Consider the following 23,187-nt stretch of genomic DNA (forward strand, 5'->3'; position numbering starts at 1 on the left):
AAATCTGCATGAGTCCCAGGAGAAGGGAAGCCACACTCCTCACGTTGCCTTTAGCCAGGGGGAGGCAAACTGCAAAACTCAAAGTAACCAAACGTAGGGGGTACCTACCCCTCCACAGGGCCACCCTCACTTCTGACACCAACTGTCCATTCAGGGGGGTTCCCTGAGTCAAGTTCGAGCAAAGGATTCACAGAATTCAAGATGCTCTTCTCCTCTTGGTTGTGGCTTATTGAAGGGAGGGGGTACAGATTGAAATTAAGCAAAGGAGGGACGCATTGGACAGAGTCTGGGAGGCTTCCAGACCGGCCCCAGCTGGAAATCTGTTGTGTGCAGTCTGTATATTGGAATATTCTTCTCTGTTACAAAGAAATGTGCTCTCACGTTTATCTCAAAACTCTCTTTCCCCTCATTTTTGATACAAATGTGGCCAATGAAAGCATTTAGTCAATACTTACTGGCCACCTTCTCAGACACCATTGCAAGCGCTTCGCACAGATAAAACGATTTCAACCCCACAATGCCCCCACTGGGTGAATGACAATGACCCCCCAAAGTCATGGCCATACCTAATTCCAATAACCTGTAAATGTGACCTTCTTTGGAAGTGGGGTCTCTACAATATGATCAGATTAAGGATCTCGAGATGAGGAGATCACCCTAGACTATCTGGGTGGGCCCTGTGGTGGGTTGAATGGTGGTTTTTCCAAAAGATACGTCTATCTGGAACCTATCCATGTGAGTTTGTTTGGAAGGCTTCTTTGCAGAGGTCACTGAGTGAGTGATCTTGAGATGCGCTCATCCTGGATTAGCCAGGGTGACCCTCAATCCCCACAGCATGTGTCCTCGTAAGAAAAGGACAAGACACAGAGAAGAGGCCGAGTCCATATGGGGAATGGTAGCCACTCCTCTACAGCCAGGGAATGGCAGGAGCCACCAAAAACTGGAAAAGGCAAGGAAAGATTCCTGTCGTTGGGGCTGGTTTCTACCTTCCTGTCGGTGGGACTGGTTTCTTCTGAGGCCCGTGTCTTCCCATGTCTTCCCTCTTTTATTAAAGACGCCAGCCATGTTGGGTTAGGGCCCATCCACCTGACCTCATGGTACCTTAATTACTCCTGTAAAGTCCCGTCTCCAAATACAGACACATCGTCAGGTCCTGGGGGTCAGGACTCCAGCAGGAATTTGAGAGGACACAAGTCAGCCCGTGACCGTGTTTAGCTTTGCAATTATTTAAGCCTTTTGGGAGACCTCACATGCTCTTGAAGGCAACGGCTTTTCCCTCCACTTTGTACTTTTTCTTCTTTCTGTTAACTGGAAAATAACAATCCGCTGTAACGAGTCACCCAGAGTCCAAGTACACAGAATCCCTCACCGCTATTTTTGTGTTTTTTTGTTTTTTTTTTGCAAACGATTAAATCTTACTTTCTTCCAGTTTATAGCACAATCTCAGTGACAGCCGATCCATCAGTGTATCTGCTGATGTTTAACTACAGCATTTTGCATTCATGATTCCCTACTTATCTCATTCTTTTAAAAAGAGGAATAACTTAATTCTGCCTCCTGACAGCAGGGAAATTAAATGGTGAGCCATAAAGAGGAGTGTTTCTCTGCAAAACGAAAACACCAACTGCGGATCTATAAAACCCAGCCAGAAGTATGTCACCTCACAATGAGATACACAAAGACAAGCTTCTGGGAAATCCTCTCCTCTCAGAAAGTAAAGAAACTTTCAAACCTCACACACAACTTGCCAACCGGCGCCTCCAATTTGGGGAGCAGTTTGGCAACAGCGAACGTGAAAGACACATCTACCCAGGCACGCAGGGGGTCTCCTGCCACGTATACACTCCAGGTGCTTGGCATCACGTTTTTGACTGTAACCCATAATGTTAAATACAGTGTGCACAGTAAGTCAGTCAGAAAAAGACAGATATCATATGTGTTCACTCCGAGGTGGGATTTGAGAAACCTCACAGAAGATCACAGGAGAAGAGAAGGGAAGGGAGACTGTTTCCAACAGAGAGGGAGGCAAATCATAAGAGATTCTTAAATACAGAGAACAAACTGAGGGTTCCTGGAGGGGAAGTGGGCAGGGAATGGGCACGGAGGAGGGCGCTCGTTGGGATGAACACTGGGTGTTGTATGTTGGTGATGAATTACGGGAATCTATTCCTGAAACCGAGACTACACTGTATATATACGCTGGGTTAGCTAACGTGACAATAAATTATTAAAAAAAATATTTTGCACGGCATCTCAGAACACATACGTGTACATGGACAGGCATGTGTACACATACATATACACACATCTTTGCATGCTTGCTGATGGACAATGTTGGGGAGGAAGAATTTCCTCTGCCTTTCGAGGTCCTTCTCGATGGGCTAAGAGTCAAATGCATAGGAGACAGATAAACAGGAGAAAATCAAATTTAGTGTCATCCACGGGAAGTCAGACAGGACACTCCAAAGAGCCAACGTGAGGCTTATAAGAGCTAAGGAGAGCCCTAGGGTCTGAGGATACAAAGGGAAGGAAGACCTTCAGCGGGAAGACAGAAGAGATATTTGGAAAACAAAGCTTGCCTTACTATGCAGATCAGTTTCTTGTAAAGAGCAGTCTTTCTTAACAGCTCTCTTCCGGGCGCAGGCCGGCAGCGAAACGGGAGGTGCACGTGAGCTTTTTCCTCAATCTGCTGAGTTTGGATTGCTTTGAACTCAAAATAACTTTTACACCAAAGCAGCCCATCTTGGGGCTGCCTGCTCTTGTCCCCTACAACGATATTAATTTACAGTGTTGTCCCAGGACTGGACTAACGCCTTCTCACTGCCGAAGCGCAGCCCACAGAGAGCTGGCCTGCGGGGACATCCCGGGGGTGGGGGGGGGGGCGCGGGGAGACCACACTGATGCGTTACTTCAGTGACACCACGTTGCCTGGACAGAACAGGTAAAAGTGCCCAGTCAGTGGAGGTCTCGGAAAGACACACGTGCCCCGGAGGACAGGAAGACACTTTAGTGGGCACAGGCGACAGGACAGCCTCTCGGAAGGGCAAGGCAGATGATGAAGGGGGCCACCTCCCTCTCTGTCGCTGAGCGTCCGGGTCCAATCCTCAGGGCTGCGACGCAGAGCACGAGGAAAGGAGTTGCCGCGAGGAAGTTTCTCGGTCCAAGGACGGGATCCCTCAGGGGGCCCTGCGTTCTCCCTCCGGGTCTTCCTCCCGCACCGCCGCTTGGGACCCCACGAGATGATCCACCCCGCGCGTTCTCCTCCCGGCTCCCGGCGCTCACCACCCAACCTGGGGGCGCATCGGGGCCTGGGCGGTGGGACCCGGCCCTCGGGACCGAAAGGCGCCCAGCGGAGAGGGGGCAGTCCTGGAAAGAAAAGGGGCTGGAGGTGAGCGGTGGGTGTTGTCTTGAGGCTGTGGGGGACCCGGAGCGGCAGGTGGGGTGGGCCTGGACTGGGGGCGGGGCCAGGGAGGAGCGCAGGTGCGCTAGGTGGGGCGGGGCGGGGCCGGAGAGGAGCTTAGGGTGAACCTGAGGGGAGCGCGCCGGGAGCGGAGCTCAGGTGGGCTGGGCGGGCCTGGGGTGGGGGCGGGGCCAGGGGCGGAACGGGGGTGGGCGGGGCTGGGGGCGGGGCTCAGGTGGGCTGGGTCCATCGGGACCCCAGCCCGGGGCTGGCGCGCCGGGATCCCAAGCTCCGTGACTGAGTTGTTGGGGGTAGGGCCAGCCGAGCGCCAGCCGGGGTGGATCGGGGAGGACCGGCCGGGGCAGGGCGCTGACACTGGAGACGCAAAGTGCGCTCCCAGGGCGCCGCCGGGTCGAGGTAAGGCAGGAGCTGGTGGCTGTCGCGCAGGCGCTCGGGAGATTGCCCCTGATTTGCAGGCGTTTCCAGAGTAGGGAGCCCGAACCTGGAGTTAGGCGACCCGGCGACAGGGCTGGCCGCCCCGGGAGCGGGTCTCCAGCCCGGACGGGCAGATCCCGCTGGGAGCGGTGGGGCGCGGGGCGCTAGCCTGGCTGGTCGTGAGATTCCCAGGTGCCGCCCCGGAGTAGGGAAGGGGGCGTGCCCAAGGGAAAAGAAAGTTCCTTTGCTTGTCCCCGCCCCGCCCCCCGCCGGCTTTCTGCGCCGCCCCCCCCCCCGCCCCGCCCCCAGGTCAGGCTGAGGTTCTGCTGCTGGGAGTGCCGGCCCTTAAAAAGAGGGCCTGCCCTGCCCCAGCTCCGTCCATCAGGGAGGACAGATGAGGGAGCGAACCGTCCACTAGTGGGGCTCCACCGCCCCTCTGCGCGAACTGCGCGTCCGGAGATTCAGGACGAGGAAACCCAGCGTTCTGCGCCCCCTGGTCCCCACCTGAGGGGTCCCAAGCGCCGATCATGGCCCACGAAGGAAGGCACGCCCACAGTGCTTGTCTCTTGCCAGAAATCTGGGATCTCTCCGCGGGCACCTGAGGTTGATTTCAGAGCAATTTGGGGTTTCAGGTAGAGACTGAGGGACTCAGAGGGGCAGGCGTCTGGGGGAGGTGGGTGCGAGTTCTCCTGCCCCCTCTCCGTAGCAGAAAGGCACAGACTCTTGGAGCGGAGGGAAGTTAACCGGCACGTAGCACAGCGCCTAGAAAGTTCCAGAGGAGATCAGCTGGTATTATCTTGCTAGTTTTATTCTGCGCACGTGGCGTCGGGGTGGTCTGGTGGATTCGGCGACTGCAGGGCGGGCGCGCGGCGAGAGGACGGAGGGGAGGTTTGGCCTCTGGGTCCTGGGAGCTGTCGGCACCTGAGCCCTCCCTGCAGGACACAGGCTCCTGGGGAGTCTCAGGGTCGGGTCAAGTGCCGAGGAGAATGGTGCCCACGTTGAGCTGAAGGGTCTGCAGGTCTGCACCTCTGAGCGCGGGGGGGCGGGGGGGGGCAGGTGGCTAACCCCGCTCTGCAGGTGCACAGCCTCTGCTCCTGGCTCGCGCGGCCCCTCGGTTCCCTGTCCCAGGATGAGCTGACCCCCGAAAGCCAAGGGCACCCTAACAATCGCTTCCTCCCATGAGCCCTTCCGCCTAGTTTCCTCCCATGAGCCTTTCCGCCTAACGCCGGCCTCTAAACGCACCGGAAGGGGCATTGCTAAGTGACATTGAAGTCGGTTGTGCTTCCCGGAAGTCACTGCGCATAGCCGGAAATTCCCTGGAAATCGCCCTTCTCTGAAGCTGCAGGTTCTCAGACAGCCCAGCGACGCCCCGTTTTTCACAAACATCCTCTCTGCTGTTTTAAATAGCCCCCCCCCCCTTTTCCCCCTGGGTGAAGGCGGTTTTCTTCTCTGTGAACTTGACTAGGCAAACTAGATCCCCTGGGTCAATGCGGAAGGCTGGTGGGTCGGGGAATAGTGAAGGCAGGAGCTTGAGCTCTTTTAGGTGGTGGGTCCTGAGGTCCTGGGGAAGGCTGGCTTTGGAGTAGAAGCAGGAACGAGAGGAGGAAAGCATGGGTCCTTGGACGAGCTGTTCAGCCAGGGCAGGGCTGGTAAAATGCAGTCAATTTGCTGCCTGGAGGTGCACCAAGAAGGGCTGGTGGCTGGAGTGGAAGGCCGAGAAGAGTCGGGGAAGGTGGGCACGGGAGCCCCGCAGACCCTGATGGACACCTGAGGCCTCGGGGGGCGGGGGGGGGGGGGTTCTGAAATCCATTCTCCTTTCCCTTCCTCACTGTAGGAACCCTGATAGTTCAGCACAGCGATGACTATATTTTCTCACTTCTTTGCATCAGATAGATGTGACCCTATGAGCGACCTATGTGTCAGCGTTTGTGGCGCCTGAAAGTTTCTTGATGTGTTTTTAATGGAAGGAGGTGTGCCTTCCTGTTTTCTGGTGGCCAGAGCATGGATGTAATGGCTGGAGCCCCAACATCTATCTTGGACCACGAGGCGACCTCAAGGATGGAAGCTTCACACAGTAGAGCACCAAGAGGGCTGTCCGGGTCTCCCATGCCAGCCCTGGGCTGGCCGCCTCTATGTGTCACTGCCTTGACCGAGAAATACATTTGTTTTTGATTTAAGGCCCCGCACTGTGTGTGTGTGTGGGGGGGGGGGGCCTCTGTGATTCACCGCTGAACCTAATCCTGTGTCGTAAACCAAGAAAAAAAAAAACCTCAAATTTTATTCTGATCTAGAGGAAGTGTTTGGAGGGTTTTAAGCCAAGGGATAACATGAGTTATTTCATTTTTTTTTTTTTAAAGGCTCGCTCTGCCTGCTTGTAGAGGTTAGGCAGTAAGCTTCCAACATGAGAAGTAGGGCAGTGGGGTTGAGGGCTCTGGCTATCCAGCAGAAGACAACACTCGGATTCGCTGATGGCGAAAATAGTGTAGGTGATACTCGGGATATGGATTTAAGCTCCGTGTACTTTGGTTTATGGAACGTATGGATTTTTTTTTTCAATTAGCTTTTTGGAGAAATAATTTATAGGTGGCAAAGCACACCCATGCTCAATGTGTAGTTTGAATCATTTAAATAAATATACATACTTACGTAACAGTCAAGATATAGAGGGACGCCTGGGTGGCTCTGTTGGTTAAGTCTCTGACTCTTGATTATAGCTCAGGTCATGGTCTCGCTGTTTGAGTTTGAGCCCTGCACTGACAGTGCAGTGCCTGCTTGGGATTCTCTCTCTCTCCCTCCCTCTCTGTCTCTCAAAGTCAATACATAAACTTTTAAGATCTAGCACATTCCAAAAAAAAAAAAAAAAAAAAAATCAAGAACACTCATCACCCCCCGGCCAAATCTGTTCTTTTGTCCTTCCTAGTCAGTACACATAGGAACTCTGTGCCCAGGCACAGAGTTTTGTTTTGTTTTGTTTTTCATTACCAACTGGATTTGTCCTTTCTAGAATATCCTATCCGTGTTTTCATGCACAGTGATGGGTCTGGTTTCTTGCAAATGCTCATGAGATTCATGCATGACTACATGACTCTGTAGTTTAGTCCTTTTTTTTTTTTTTTTTTTTTGTTGTTTGGTATTTTAATTGCTGAGCGGTATTTTTTTGCCGGGATGGGATGTACCTCCACTTGTCTGTTTCCTCACGTGTTGATTGACACTGGGATTGTTTCCAGGCTTTGACTATCGTCAACAAAGCTGCTACCAACATTCAGGGGCCCATCTCTGTGCTAAGAGCAGGATTTCTGGGGAAGCCTTTAAACTGGGCATGGTCTCCTCACTCCAAGAAGGCAGCACAGGAGAGCACAGGAAGGGGAGGGGCAGAGAGAGAAGGAGAGAGAATCCCCAATCCCAACAGCACAGAGCCTGATGCAGGGCTCGAACCCACGAACTTTGAGATCATGACCAGAGGTCAAGAGTCAGATGCTTAATGGACTGCACTTTCATTTTTTTTGTTTTGTTTTGTTTTTTGGTTTCATTTTTGGAAGGTCCCCATGAGGGTCTGGGAGTGAATTCCTTTGGGGCAGGTAGCCAGTCTTGCCCAAAGATTTTTTTGGAGTAAGGTTTTTTGCATCCACAGCCCCAAGGCTGAGAGGCCCGCTTGGGGCAGAGATTCAGATTCCTCAGCCTGACTTATCCAACCATGGAGAAGACCTGAGAACGGAAAAGGTCCCCTGTGCGACCTGAGGCATGGTGGCTCAGCGAAACTGAAGTCTGAGTGACAGAGGAGGAAATAACAACCCACCCAAATGCACCATGAATTGTCATCGAACGAATAACACTGTAACCACACGTGTGGCTTCCAACTTTCCACAGAGCTAATTATGTATGGACCTTGTGATTTGTTGGCACTTCCCAGAAGGAATGTGACATTTCAAAGCGAATGAAGTTCAGAATGTATATAGCTCGTTGGTAAACTGCTTGGTGACCTGCCTCAGTTTCCAAGGGTTCCGTTAATAATTTCATCTTTTTTTAAAAAATTTTTTAACGTTTATTTTTGAGACAGAGAGAGACAGAGCATGAATGGGGGAGGGTCAGAGAGAGAGGGAGACACAGAATCCGAAGTAGGCTCCAGGCTCTGAGCGGTCAGCACAGAGCCTGACGCGAGGCTTGGACTCACGGACCGTGAGATCATGACCTGAGCCGAAGTCGGACGCTTAACTGACTGGGCCACCCAGGCACCCCAATAATTTCATCTTTTGTCTTTTTCTTCCTTTCTGCTTTCATGGTGGAGAGCCAAGAGGTCACCATTCGATGGACAGAGACCTCACGCACCACAGCCATATCTACCTGGGACCCTTCATGTAAGATGCATGGAAACTTAGATCAGGGGTCCTTTTCTTAGATCGGCTGTGGGCCCAACCCGGCCCGTCCTCTGTTTTGTAAATGAAGTTTTATCGAAACACAGCCACACACTTGCATCTAGCATCTTCTACAGCTGCTTTCCTGCTGTGTGGTTATGACAGAGCCCGAACGTGCTTTTTCTTCTTTTTCAACCCTTAAAGGATTTGGGTTCTACGGTGCTAGGCACACAGTAAGTGCTGATGAGTACTCGTTTAATGAGAGGGTCTGTGAGTGTGTAAGCGCGGGAGGAATTGGCCGGAACACCACCCGTGGGGTTGGGCAGTGAGGGCTCCGTTCTTGCCGACCCCAACACCTGTGGTCTGGGGCTGTGTTCTGTCTGCCTTAGTGAGGAAGAGGTGACTGAGGTCCAGTAGTCAAAACTTTCTAAGTAGATAGCCACTGGTTAAGAACTAGATCATTCCAAACTCAATATTCTCATTCTCAGTCCCGACGCTCCATCACGATCACTGAGGAAGGATTTCCTTATGCAACCTTATTATATACCCAGGGGCTTTTGGAAACCTGCACACTCCTGATGAATATCCCCTAAGCCTCAGTTGCAAAACCAGGGAGAAGGCACGAGACTTGTGTCTTATTTACGATGACGTCAGCTGCAGTTAGGAGAAAGCCACCCGAAAGTGGCTGACATGGTATAATTCCCTTTCGTAACAAAACTTCCGGAGGTGGTTGGTCCGTTGGTTTGTGAATCCAGTGGGGCAGCGGTGTCATCCAAAATGTTTCTATTTTTCCACTCCACGGTACCCAGGCCACTGGCTGTCATTCTCCAACTTTGTTTCCTCATGATCACAAGACAGCTGCAGCTCCTCCAGAGATCACAAACTCACCCAGCTCACCCAAAGGCGGGAAGGGAGATGTTTCTTGTCTTGTCTGTCTCTGCCAGGGAACACCACCTTTCCACAAACCCTCCATTGGTCTTCCCCTCAGACCCCACCTGATCCCCAGTGGGTCCTGGCTTCAGAGGGTTTGGTCAGGTGCATATTTGGCATTTTTAGGATTCACAGTTGGGAGCGTTGGGAGCAGGCCTTGTTGCCAAGGATGAGGTATGAGATAGTGACGGCTGGAGAGGTAGCCAGTGGTCTTCCTCTCTCTCCAGAGGTTGTATCTGTTTGGCTCTGTGTTTTGCACTGGGGTCCTGTGCGTCCGTGTCCCCACTGGAAGACTCCCTCTGGGTTGCCGTGGCGTCGGTCAGGTGGCTTTGTCCAGTGGCTGCCGCTCGGTGCTGTGCCGATGAAACTCAAGCAAAAAGGGGACTCGGGCTCCTCCTGTGGATGGAGACGTGCAGGGGGGCGGGGACCAGGGACGTCAGGGTGCAGGTGCCAAGCAGCGTCCTTAGCAGCCTGTCTCCTGTCTCTCCTCTGGGTTGGCATCGTCTCCAGCAGGATCTTCCCTCCTGGTGGCGAGTTGGCCACCAGCAGCTCCCAGTGTCCGTCCTGCCATTGTGGTCACTTCGGGGAGGACACCGTTCTTCCCCGTCTGGTCCACTGGCTCTGTTTCGCTTGTCTTGTGTCACAGACCCACCAGAACCCATCACTGTGGCCAGCCCGCCTGAACGACATAGGTTTAGAGGACGAGAGAGGTTCCGGGGGGTGCAAGCTATGGGAGGCCAGAAACGAGAGAGGCCAGGCTGTCACCATAGTCTTTCTGTTCCAGGTACTGTGCCTCAGGAGTACCCATGAGATTTTCTGTCTCTGCGCCCTCAGGAAATACTGTCTGGGCACATACTGGTAACGTCTGTGGATTTTGCATAGGGCATATATTTTCTTCAACTATTCGATCAAGTAGTGATGTTTTCAAACCCCAAGAACAACACAGATGGTGTTTGTCACATTTGGGAGGATAATTTTGGATTCTTTTTAGAAAAGACTGGAAAGATTGCGTGAGAAAAAAAGGCATTATATAACCAGAGTTACATCATTAGGAGAAGCTCTCACATGTCCTGCCTCTTTCTCCTCTTTTTGCCTTGCTGGTAGTGCTAGAAATACAGAAATGTTTGCTTTGGGATGACAGTACGTGCCTATCTAACACCCCTGTAAAACCCATTCCATAATATTAATAAAAACTGCTTCTTTTATCCCCTTTGTCGAATTATGCTATCAAATGAGATGTTAAATGCAGGCTCATGGGATGTGTTTGATGGCTGACAAAGTGAATATATGAATATATTCCTAAAAAAAAGAAAAAAACCATCCTGCAGAAGCTGTAATCTCTGAATTGTGACAACCTTGGGTAGAATCGTCTTAATAGAATGTAACACGCAAACTGCCTGAAATGCTGTGATAAGAATTTTAAAAGCTGTTAAATGCAAAGACCCAACGCACAGGGTTAGAAAGGCAGAAGAAGTCTTCATTTAAAATATTTTAATGAACACTCATGGTGAGGAAATGTGAGTAAATGAGGACGAAAACCACGCCATTATGCAAAAACATAAGCAAAAACATAACGAAAAATTAGCAATTAAAAAAATAAGTGTTCTAACAACTAATGCCGAGGAAATGGAAGTCAGCTAATGGATTCCTTGCATGGGAACTAGATCCCTCCAGATAGTTCCCTTAAGTGAACATTGCTGTACTCGTTTCCTGTGTGCACTTGGGTGTACCTAGCGATGACGTTCCTGGGTCGAAGCATCTGTGCATCTTTAGAGCTGACCCACAGATGCACAGACCAGCAAGCATCGCGAGAGATGCTTACGATTCACTTATGTCACCTGCTTGGGGTGATGTGTTATTCAGCGATAGCTATCCGACACCCCTTCCTGGAGCTCTGCCTTCTCTTCGGTCATTTGACCTTTCACTACATACGCAAAATGTTTTAGAAACCGTTTACATATCACATCATACTGTTTTCTAGCTTCACTAGTGTATGATTTAAACCCACGTCACTAACGGCTTGGGAGACATAAAAAGTCTCAAGTCAAATTCTAAGGATGGAAACCACAGTGAGGGGGGATGTTCACTGGAGGGCGTTAATGGCAAAATAGATACTGGCCGGGGCGCCTGGGTCGCTTGGTTGGTTAAGTGTCCGACTGTGGCTCAGGTCATGATCTCACAATTTGTGAGTTTGAGCCCCGCGTCAGGCTCTGTGCTGATAGCTCGGAGCCTGGAGCCCGCTTCAGATTCTCCGTGTGTGTGTGTGTCTCTCTCTACCCCTCCTCCGCTCGCACTCTGTCTCTCTCTCTCAAAAATAAGTAAACATTAAAAAAAAATTTTTTTTAAATACTAGTAAATTTTGGGGCGCCTGGGTGGCGCAGTCGGTTAAGCGTCCGACTTCAGCCAGGTCACGATCTCGCGGTCCGTGAGTTCGAGCCCCGCATCAGGCTCTGGGCTGATGGCTCAGAGCCTGGAGCCTGTTTCCGATTCTGTGTCTCCCTCTCTCTCTGCCCCTCCCACGTTCATGCTCTGTCTCGCTCTGTCCCAAAAATAAATAAACGTTGAAAAAAAAATTAAAAAAAAAATACTAGTAAATTTGAACACATGGCGATAGAAAGTATTGAAAATAAAGCAGAAAACGTGTATGTATACAATGTTTTCTAGACATATTTATTACATATATATTTATTTTACATATATATTTATACACACACACTTTTTCTCTTTTATTTGGGTATATACACACACACATGTATATGTGTGAGTGTGTGCATATATATGTAACTGTTCTGTATATAAACCAAGTTATGCAACTCTGGAGGACTTCCTGAATAAGACTACTTCTGGTACAGTCGTGCTTTCTTTCTCTGTACGAAAGGCACGGATAACCGTAGCTCACCATCAACAGCTTGTGTAATCCAAACTGGATGTCCCATGATGGTGGGGATTCTTTCTGGAGCTACCTGCAGCCCTTTGTCCAAGATCCAGTTCCCTTTGTTGTTGAACTAACTAGCCAAAGTTAGGAGTGGAATGACTGTTTCACAATTGGGTTTTTCCTCAATAAGGCTACTTGACCCCCCATGACGATCTCAGGAGTGTCATGTTCCTCCTGCCTTAAAGATAGTAAGGTAAGAACTCAGGTCTTCTGTATTGAGAATGGCAGGACGTAATCGAATTATTAACGTGAGTTAAAGAAAGCATCCATCTGATAGCTCTTTCAAGCCTACTCTGACCCAGAAGAGTCACCTCACATCTTACTTGGGTAACAAGTGGGTCTTCATTGGTGGAAGAATATTTCTTAAATGTATATTCACAATCCACCGATATTCATGACACTTGTAGTCTGAGTGGTTGCATTTGCTCATCAGTGTTGCCATCACGGGCATAGATGGTGATGGGGTGGGTTTCTAATATGATGGGCATCTCAGAACCTTGTTTCCTCTCCCTTTTGGTTTTTTTTTATTTAAAAATTTTTTTTTTAATTTTTTTTTTTTTATTTATTTTTGAGAGAGAGAGAGACAGAGCATGAACGGGGGAGGGGCAGAGAGAGAGGGAGACAGAATCCAAAGCAGGCCCCAGGCTCTGAGCTGTCAGCACAGAGCCCGACGCGGGGCTCGAACCCACGGACCGTGAGATCATGACCTGAGCCGAAGTCGGACGCTTAACCGACTGAGCCACCCAGGCGCCCCTCCTCTCCCTTTTTAAAGACAAGGACTGTCTTGACTGTTTGTTGATAGTCCTTTCTTCCACCTCGGTACATTTCATGTTTCTGATGATCAATCTTCTCTGTACATTGCTGTGATTGTCTGGTCTTGGGGGACTCACAATTGTGCATTCAGGGGATAATCAACAGAAGAAACACTCAGTTCCTATAGGCAGAGACACTAACATCTCAGCTGGAAAGAAAAGTTTTAGTCACAACCTGCCTAGAACTTCTGGAGGGATGTAATTTGAAGGGACAATGAATGCAAGACTGTTTATCTCTTTCCCTTTTGGTCAGATAAACACTCTTTTTTTTTTTTTTAATTTTTTAATGCTTATTTATTTTTGAGAGAAAGAGAGAGAGAGATTGAGAGACAGAATCCGAAGCAGGCTCCAGGCTCCGAGCTGTCAGCACAGAGCCCGAGGCGGGGCTTGAACTCACGAATTGTGAGATCATGACCTTAGCCGAAGTTGGACGCTTAACCGAATGAGCCACGCAGGCGTCCTGATAAACACTCTTTAATACTCATTCATTAAAATGTCCCAGTGTAAAAATTGTACATATTTAAGGTGTACAACATGATTACGTATTATATATACATTATACGTATTATATTTCTAGCGACTGGTTACTACAGTTGAGCTAATTGGCACATCTCCTGATGTCGTTACCAGTTTTGCACGTGTGCTGAGGCCATCTGCAATCTACCCTCTTGGAAAACTTCCAGTATTCAATGCAGTGTTACTAACCATAGCTACACATTAGATCTCTAGGCTTATTCATCTTTGAGGTACTGAATGGGTCAGGAGCTAGGTTTGACTTCCTTTGTATGTGCCGTATCTGCTTTAGGTATTGGAGTCAAATTTTCTTGTAAGCTCAGATACCGTATTTTGTGATACTAATGCATCTTTGAGTTTTGACCCTTTTTAATACCCTTCTGCAGCCAACTTGCCGTGTGGACACATGCCACCCATAAAGCCTGTGTTCCTCACAGGCCTGATATGTCGGTGTTACTTAGTCATTGTGTGTTGAATTAAAAGCATTGTGCCGTTCATAATCAGCAACAGTCGGAGTGTATGTCAGTTGTCATTTTGCTGTGTGACCTCAAGTTCACCAGCAGTGTTGCTGGGGCACTACTGTGTTCTTGTAGGAGGCAGTCCATTGCCCTGAGTGTGGTCCTGGGCATCAGATTATCAAGTTCAGTACCAGGCAAGACCGCGAAAGTGTTAGCTCAATGCACCCAATTAGTAATATGTCTCAAGGGCGTAGTGTAATTACTTATTTTTCTAAATAACACAGACACGCGCTGACTTAATTACAATAGTTTCACTGGGAAATAGGATCGTGGTAATTTCCAAGTTAGTATATCTCATTAATGAGATTTGCTAAGTCTTATTGGCATTTCTGTGAAATGCCTTTATGTTTCCAGCCATTTTCTAAATTGTTAATGTCATCTGTAGAAGAAAAAACATTTCCAGATTTTCTTCTGGAGGTGAAATCTGTGTGCCCCCGAAGAGCCTCAGCGCCGAACCATCCGAGTAGCAAAACTTTCCTGAGCAAACAAAACAAAGCAAGAAATACGCATAATCTTTCCCAGGACTGTTATCTGCAAAACATCACCATTCAGTTTGACATCCACCATTAAACATCCATAGGAAAGGATTTTTTTTTTTCACCAGGTGTCTGGAAAGCAGAACCTACCAATAGCCAAGAGTCTTAAATCTGAGACCTAGCTCTGCCCCTGGGAATGTCCATGACCTTAGACAAGTTACTTTACTGCTCTTCCCCAGCTTCTTCACTTTATTGAGTAACCATTCATTTATTGAGTAACCACTATGTGCCAAGCACTGTGCTACACGCTAAGAAAACAGCAGCTCATGTGGAAGGCGAGATTCCTAACTTCTAGGACATTAGATTCTAGCAGAAAAGGCAGCAGACACACAGATGAATAAATACACGAGTAATTAAGCCAAGGATAATTTGATGATGCCAAAGAATCAGATAATGTAATTGAAGTAGCCTGGAGGAAGCCAGGTGGCTTTGGGAGGAAGGTCAGGAAAAGCTTCTCTTGAGTGGCAACTTGAATAGCAAGGAGTCAGCTACAGAAATTTTGGAGCAAGAACATAGCAGGCAGACGGAGTGGCACAGTTCCCTGAGGTGGCTACTTACTGATTCTTAAAAACATCTTCAGCCATAAATTGCAATCATTTCTGCTCTTTCCACTTCCAAACAGTGAGCAGTGACCAGTGGCATCTGGGTTCTTTACTGTCATTGGCTGGATTTAATTGCCCTTATTTAGCCGGGCTTTACCTTTCACTCAAGGTGTCTCGTCATTCACTGAATATGTCTAACTAATTACGTGTGTCTCTGACCCCTCCCCGGATTCCTGGAACTTATTTCCACCGTCCCCAGTCTAGTCTACCCTCTCTTCCTTGCTAGCTTCCCGGTGTGACCAGCCAGTTGACAGGAAAGCATGGAGGACCAAGAAAGTCCTGCTGCTCAGACATTGTGGATTGTTATATGTAGATGCACTCTGGTCACCAGCAGGTGTCTGGAAAACATCCAGTTTAAATTTTGTCATTCATCTAGTATTTGCAGCAAGGTATGGCCATGAAATGCCGCGGCACTTCTCGAATGCTCCCGGCATCTTCTGAAAGATGACTAGAACAAGGCAGACAATGCCTAGATCAAACACTGGTCAGGTGAAGCATTGGCCCTGATGGAATGCAGGAAGTGATGGGAGATCTTCCTGGTATCTAGACATACATCCACCAGTGACTATGCCCTTTTCAACTTAGTGCACTCCTAAGCAGTCAGCTAGAATGAGTCATGGTGTTTGGTTGCTATCACTCCATACCAGGTGCCAGCAGGTCCATGATTAAAAAAAATGCTTCAGTGGCCACACAGTTACTATGGGGTGACTTTGAAAAAGGGAATTTAACCTTGTGTTCCCCTTAAAATAGGAGTCTGTAACAGAACCTACTCTGCAGGGTTGTAAGATTCCGACGTGGCATGCCACGTGGTGAATACAGCCACAACAGAGGACACGTGTGGTCATCACCAATGTCGTTGTCATCATGCATGTCCGTTGTCACCTCCACTGGTGCCTTTTCAGTAAAGCATTCTATGACCGCCCTATTCAAAATAACAACCCTTGTCCTCACTCTTTATCCCTTCCTCCTCTTTATGCATCTATTTTTCTTCTTTGCATTTATTACCATCTCACATGTTGTCTACTTATTTGATTAACGGTCTGTTTTGCTCTAAAAAAAAAAAAAAATAAGCTGCATGATCATAGGGACCTTGTTTTCCTCTAGGAAGTGCTAGTGTCCAGGCAAGTGCTTGGCATCCAAGTGGTTCTCAGTAAGTCCTGGCTGATTAAACAAGGCAATCTCATCCCAAGTTGTTGAACCATGTAGCAATGCGGCTATGGTCGAGCTTTACAGACTGGCCGTGGGTTGGGTCAATAATGCAAAGAATTTTTAGCTCTTCTCAGCATGTCCTCGGTTGCAGAATGAGCTGAAAAGGAATTTGGATCATTATTTTAGACTGCCATCTCATGGACAAGCCAGGTTCCATCTTTTTCTATTTATAGCACTATATGGAAAGTCCTTCCGATGTGCTAAGCGCTCTGTAGATAGAATGCATTACGTCATTGCATGACAAGACCTAGAGTGTCATACTGTGACATCAGGGCAGCCTACCACCTCCTTGGTCTCTGCTGAGCTCAGATTAAACAAAAACCCAGTAGGCACGGGCAGGGGAGATGTAGCCTTTGTGAAATAATGCACTTCCTCTCTTCCACACAAAGGGGGATGTTAGGGATCACCTAGAATCTTTAATTCCACTCAGGAGCTGATAAATCATCACTGAAAATGGAAAAGGAGCAGGCAAGTGATGGATGGAAGCCTTGGTATGCGAATCACTAATCTGTGTCCTAAAGACGGTGATTAATCAAAATCCCAAGCAATTAAAAATAATACTAAGTTTCTGGGCTTAATTTAATAATCATTAAATTGCTGAATTTTGCCTGGTCATGGAGTCTCATTTGGAAGCCTCCTGCCTTACTTGCTTCAATCCGTGAAATATACTGTCTTCTTAAGCCTGAGTTTATTTTCTTATAAATGACCTTATTAGAAGGCAACAAAAATGAAATAAGCCTAATTAATTTAACTTTTAAAAAGTCATATTTTCGTGGAGTAACTGAGTATTTTCTAACACACTCACACTAATTTGTTTCTGTTGTGTGCATCACAAGTATTAAGTGACTGGGTTCGTGTTCCCATAGTGGATTAATACTTGTGTTTTTTTTTTTTAATTTTTTTTTCAACGTTTTTTATTTATTTTTGGAACAGAGAGAGACAGAGCATGAATGGGGGAGGGGCAGAGAGAGAGGGAGACACAGAATCGGAAACAGGCTCCAGGCTCCGAGCCATCAGCCCAGAGCCCGACGCGGGGCTCGAACTCACGGACCGTGAGATCGTGACCTGGCTGAAGTCGGACGCTTGACTGACTGCACCACCCAGGCGCCCCAATACTTGTGTTTTAATGGAAAACGGAGTTAATCAGAAAATTCCCTCTAGCAGCAAAGGGATGTGTAGGTCACAGGAGACTGTCTTTGTAGATAATTAAAGTTCAAGTTTAGCTTTTTTTTTTTTCTCCTGGAAATGTCTGATTGGATCATTTTTAATTTACAGTAAATATCGGAAGTCCTGGTAGCTGGATTTCCATTGTCTTTTTCCTCTTCTGCTTACATGGGGGGGGCCTTGTGGGCTTGTGGCTTTGTTAGGCAACCTGAGGCACACTATCCACAATAGTGCTGGTAATTATATAGAGCCCTGACGGTGTTCCGTATATATGAGACATCGTGGAACATCTGTAGTGGATTGGGCACTGGGACTGTCATGGGGCCATCCAGCCTTTCCAGTACCTATTTTATGGATGGATAAACTGAGGCACCGAAAGATGAAGTTACACAGGCTGAGAGCTAGGAAGTGGCTGAGCTAGGGTTTATACTCGCGATAATAAACCATTATAAACATTTACTGTGAGTCGGCACAGTAGGGATAGGTAGAGAATGGCTGTTTGATAAAACCCCAAGCAGCAACATTCAGACTCCCTGACCAAAAGAGAAAAGAACACCTTCTTTCCAGATGGGTGCTCTGGGATTCCAGGTAGAAGTTGTTTTTGAGTTGGCACCTTGTGGCCCCTCGGTCTAGTGCCTCATTGTGTCCTTGGGTCTAGATGCTCAAGGGCTGTGCCCCGCGTCAGGGGCACACAGACAGATACACGTCAGAGAGCCTCTCTAGCAGGAGCTCGGCCACCCCACAGATGCTGGAGAGAAAATCAGTGAATAATTTCTTCACGGCTCGGCTATTCTCTGTGGCAGCGTGGACGGAGGTCCCCCCCAGGCGCTCACAGACACCACCGTCAGCATCTGGTCACTTAGAGTAGCAATCCCAGTAGCAATCCAGTAGCAATCCCAGTAGAAAGAGAAGGTTCAGAAGGTTCCCACCAACGGCCCATAATGCAGTATTGGCTCCTTTGCTGTAAGGACATGACTGTGACATTTGGAAAAAGCTGAATGAAGTTTGACTCTTAAATATCAGTAATGTGTGGGTGTGAAGATGTTGATGGCTGTCGTGAGGCTTTGGTGGTTTTGTTCTTGGTGTAGGAAACACAGACTTCAGTTGTTTAAAGGGTTGAGGCATTAGATTGGCAATTTGCTCTTGTTCAGTTCGGGGGAAAAATAATTTCTTTTTTTTTAAGTTAATTGTTTAAATTGAGACAGACAGAGACAGCGCGAGTGGGGAAGGGGCAGAGACAGAGGGAGAGAGAGAACCCCAAGCAGACTCGAGCGCAGAGCCGGACATGGGGCGTGAACCCATGAAACCATAGGATTGTGACCTGAGCTGAAACCAAGAGTCGGATGCTTAACCCACTGAGCCACCCATGCATCCCTAATTTCTTGCACTATACTTGTAACTGTTGTGTGACTTTGTGATTGTTTCAAACTTAAAAAAAAAGATATATTAAAATTACTCATTTATTTTCCCTCCAACATCTGTGAGGTGGCTGAGTTGGAGATGCTCTCCTTCACACGCATCTGTCCTTGTCCCCCTGTCACCAGTGGGCTAGCACAGCCACACTCTTCTCCAGGCGTTGTCAGAGGCCCACAGGAGCCCAGCAGAGCAACACGAACACCAATGGTTTTCTTTTCTTTCTTTCTTTCTTTCTTTCTTTCTTTCTTTCTTTCTTTCTTTTTAAAATGAGGTAATACATGATAGAAATGACCGTGGATGTACTGAGAAATTTGAGACTCAGATGTGGATCCCCAATACTTATGTCTCTTTCTTGTGGCCAAAGCAAGGCTCATGGTTGAATTCCAAGTCAAAAGGGCCTTTTGATGGGACGAATTGGCATCTTCCCACAACAGCAGGTGTAAAAGTGGAGGCTAATGATGCAATCCATCATAGTGCTATAAATAGAGATGGGGTGCACGGGGATCTGGAGAGATGGCCACCACCCCCGTCCAACACATCCAGGGGAAAAGCTCATTAAATGAAGTAAGTGTGCTCAAGGCCCAGCACAAAGTTTGATCCTTAGTTAGCAACTAATATGTCAGTTCCTTTATTTTAATAACTCCCGACCACCAAAATGCATATTTCTTTCAACAGATGTTGGACCAAGAAGAAGGTCTGAAAACATATCTTAATTCTCCCTATACCTTTCCTTGTGATGATGAGAAGAAATTAATTTTTGTGTGTGTCCGTGCCAAGCAGATGGTTGGAGTTAAATGTCCCCGGAGCACGATGGTGTTGTTTGCATCATTAATTAAACTTTACTCAATATCGCTCTCATAAATCTTGAGTGTAGCATACGTGCAAGGTGGCTTAGCTCTGGTTTTGATATCCGGTGATGGAAACGTGCCATAATCTGTCTACCTTCTAATGCAACCACAATGCGTTTGAGTTAGGATTTGGAGAGGGTGGGTAATAAAAATAGAGTGGAGACATATGATGATACGAACCTGTTTTTAAAGAGTAAAAGAAGAAAGGAATAGTATTTGAAAATAGTTATAAAAATTGATAGCTTGATAATGGAAGCCTAGACGCCAGCGGAGACATCTCCCTTCTAGATGCCACTGCTGTTTATAGCTTGATTTTCTCACACCGGCCCAGCGGATAGAAAGGGATCTGAGAATTCAGTCTAATTACCTGCCCCGTTTTAGGACTTGAAAATGATTTGTATGGAACATAATAAAATTTAATCTTCTTCTTCAGCCAAATTTATAGTTGCTGGTGGATGGGAGCTTATCCTACGTGGAGGGCTGAGTGTATTTCAAAAGGCAAGATCTGCCCACTTAACAATGGGACTTGGGAAACCATGACTCTAGCTCCAATTTCCTGCTTGGTCTCTCAAAAACCACTGCAACCCTGTGCAGGTGCTAATTTATGGCCTGATGGCCTGATCCCCATAGTATCCATTGAGTTTTGAGTCAACCGTGAATTCACAGCCAACTTTTTAGAATTATATACGTGTGTGTATATATACACACACACATATGTCATTTATATTAACATATAAATATAAATGATATATTATGTATATACATTTATCTTATCTAAATATATATGTGTATATAAATTATATATGATGTGGGAAACAAAGGCAAAATCAAAAAAAGTAAATTTCCCTACTACAGCCCATTGACAAGTCCTGAAAACAGGTAGAATGATCTTCCTCTAGGACCTCAGATGCCTTAATGATGACACTCTGCTAGGAGCAAAAGACAATCTTAGCTTAACGTTATCCTGGCCTCCAGGATCCCACGAGTCTACTTTATCATATAAAAATCCCTCTGGAAACTTCCTTTATCTCTACACCCCAAAATATATGTTAGCAGTCATCCTCCAAGCATATGGCCCCCGATATACATCTGAAGGATCTCATGGCTGAGGGTTTACTAAACAGTGATAAATGACCTTTTCCTAACAATGGCTAGCCCCCCTCAGGGTCCTGGAAACCTTGTTTCCAAGATTCCTTGAAGACATGTGCTGTCCCTAACCCCCTCCCAGCTTGAAAGTATATAATCAGTCACCCCTCACAACCCCTGTCACGGGCCCTGTCCCCGTGCTTTAATAAAGCCACCTTTTTGTACCAAAGACATCTCAAGAATTCCTTGGCTGTTGGCTCTGAACCCCAGCATTTCCACATTAACATAAATTTAGAATTACATACATATCTGAGTAATTATATGGAAGTAGTTATAGTTCTATAGACCATATATATATGTATATAGCTATCTGTATTATATGTATATAGCTGACTGTATCATAAAATGTTTTAAATGTAAAAAATGATCTTCCAATTTAAAAAATTTTGTCAGGAGAAAACTGAGCCACCGAGATAGTGAAATAATGCAATTATTCTGATTTATGGATTATATTGTCTATCTCACCCAATCCAATCTCTTGCCTTCTGAGAGGGAATTCTGAAGAATTATTTTGCTAACATAAGTAACTCTTCTAGTTCACCTGATTTATGTTTCTCAATAAAACCCATATATTTTTTCTACTAGGACCTGAATTTATTATTTCTTTTATTGAGGCAAAATTTATTTGGGGGTCTTAAATTTGCTCAGCTTAAGTTAGTATTGGTCAGATGCTGAACACTGGGTGAAAATTCAAACCCGATCATCGGGGCATCCTGGATTTTTAATTTGTTTCTGTTCAAAGCGCGTATGACAGTAACTTGCTCTCATGGATTTATGTTGAGTGGGGAGTTGGGATAGCACTTTTGTGCTGGTGGAGACCAGGGCTGATCCTTGGGAAGAATCCAGAATGATCGATGCTTGCTTGAGAGTGGAGGGGCCGGTTTTCTGAGCCCGCTCCGGGAGAAACAGCCCACATTAAAGCAAACAAATGGAAAGGGAAATCTGTTTCTGTGAAACAGGGACAGAAGCAAGAGAGAAGTCTAAAGACAGCTGTCGAGGTGGCAATGGATCCAAGTCTGAAAGACAAACGGAGTGGCGCAAAGTGACAAGGAAGGCAGAGGAATCTTCCTGACGGCCAGCGTCTCCCAGTTGTAGAGTTTGGAGCCCATGGTTTAGGACAGCGCTCAGCTCCCTCCCCACAGCCCTGTAATTTCCTTCAGCACATTTGTCAGAACTATGATCTGCCAATTCAGAGAGAGTGATGGCAGCTCAGTCTTCTGTCTCCAGCATCCTTCCAAGGCTCCTCTTTAAACTTCTATTAGCCTGTTCTTTCCTGCATCCTCCAAATATGGCTTCCCGGCTCTTAGAGGGTGCATGAGACACATCTGGTGTTGGCAGCCATTGTGTGAATTCCTCTTTCCAAATCCACCGCCCCTCTTGTGATACAGGCTAGGGCTTAAGCTTGAGGCAGAGGGCGTTGACGCCTACCCGTCTGGCTTTAGACTTGGCTGGGGTCTGTTCACTGTTTTGAGTGTGAAACACTCTATCCAGGGACCTGCAGGGGATGTGACCCTAGAGGCCAGGGACTTGCTGGAGGCATGTTAAGTCTTAGGGATGGAGCTATATCATTTGCTCGGCTGCTGTGGGAGCATTTACTGTGACAGGGCACAGGATGGTTCTTGACAGAAGGAGGGGACTCCTTGTCCTAAAATGCTGACTCCCTCTGTCTGCTCTCTGAGGAGAGGAAGGACTGAAATGACTTAGCCTGTGATTTTGCTTGTTTTTTTTTTTTAATGGAATCTATAGTCACTATAGACTGAATCATGTTCCCCTCTCCCCAAATCCGTAGGTTGAAATCCTGACCCCCAATACGGCTGTATTTGATGATAGCACCTATGGGGAAGTAATTGAAATGAAGTCATAGGGCAGAGCCCCAGCTGATAGAATTATAAGGAGAGACACCCAGGTGTGTGCTCTCTCTCTCTCTCTCTCTCTCTCTCCCTCCCTCCCTGCTCTCTATGTCAGAACTTGGGAAGAAGGCAGCCCTCTACAATCCAGGAAGTGGGCCTCACCTGGACCTTGATCTTGGACTGCCACCTCCAGAACCTTGAGAAATACATTTCTGATGTTGAAGCCGCCCAGTCTGTGGTGTTTTGTTATAATAATCAGAACAGACTAAGATACTCAGAAAGGACATGTCTGAATAGATAGCTGGAACCTATGTCTGTGAGAAAGAGGTACGTCCTTTGGTAGGTCAGATTCAGTCTCTAGGCCTGTGTTCCCAACTTTCACATGAAAGGATCAGACCAGTGGTTAATCAATCCATTCATCCATCTGTCCACCCCTCCACCTACCCACCCATCCATCCATCCAACCACCAAGACATCCATCCATCCATCCATCCATCCATCCATCCATCCATCCATTTATC

The 23,187-nt window shown here is 47.3% G+C and overlaps 1 long non-coding RNA gene across 1 annotated transcript in view; it reads left to right on the forward strand.

Moving 5' to 3' along the window:
• Positions 1-3,726: 3,726 nt before the first annotated feature.
• The window catches only part of LOC121010433 (uncharacterized), a 23,156-nt gene continuing 3,695 nt past the window's right edge, over positions 3,727-23,187 (forward strand). The window contains exons 1-2 of the long non-coding RNA XR_005781161.1: positions 3,727-3,817; positions 8,121-8,190. This is a non-coding gene — a long non-coding RNA (uncharacterized LOC121010433). The remainder of the gene's footprint in view (positions 3,818-8,120; positions 8,191-23,187) is intronic.

Source organism: Herpailurus yagouaroundi, unplaced genomic scaffold (assembly GCF_014898765.1).
Source record: "Herpailurus yagouaroundi ecotype Mexico unplaced genomic scaffold, PumYag 191, whole genome shotgun sequence".
Lineage (NCBI taxonomy): Eukaryota > Metazoa > Chordata > Mammalia > Carnivora > Felidae > Herpailurus > Herpailurus yagouaroundi.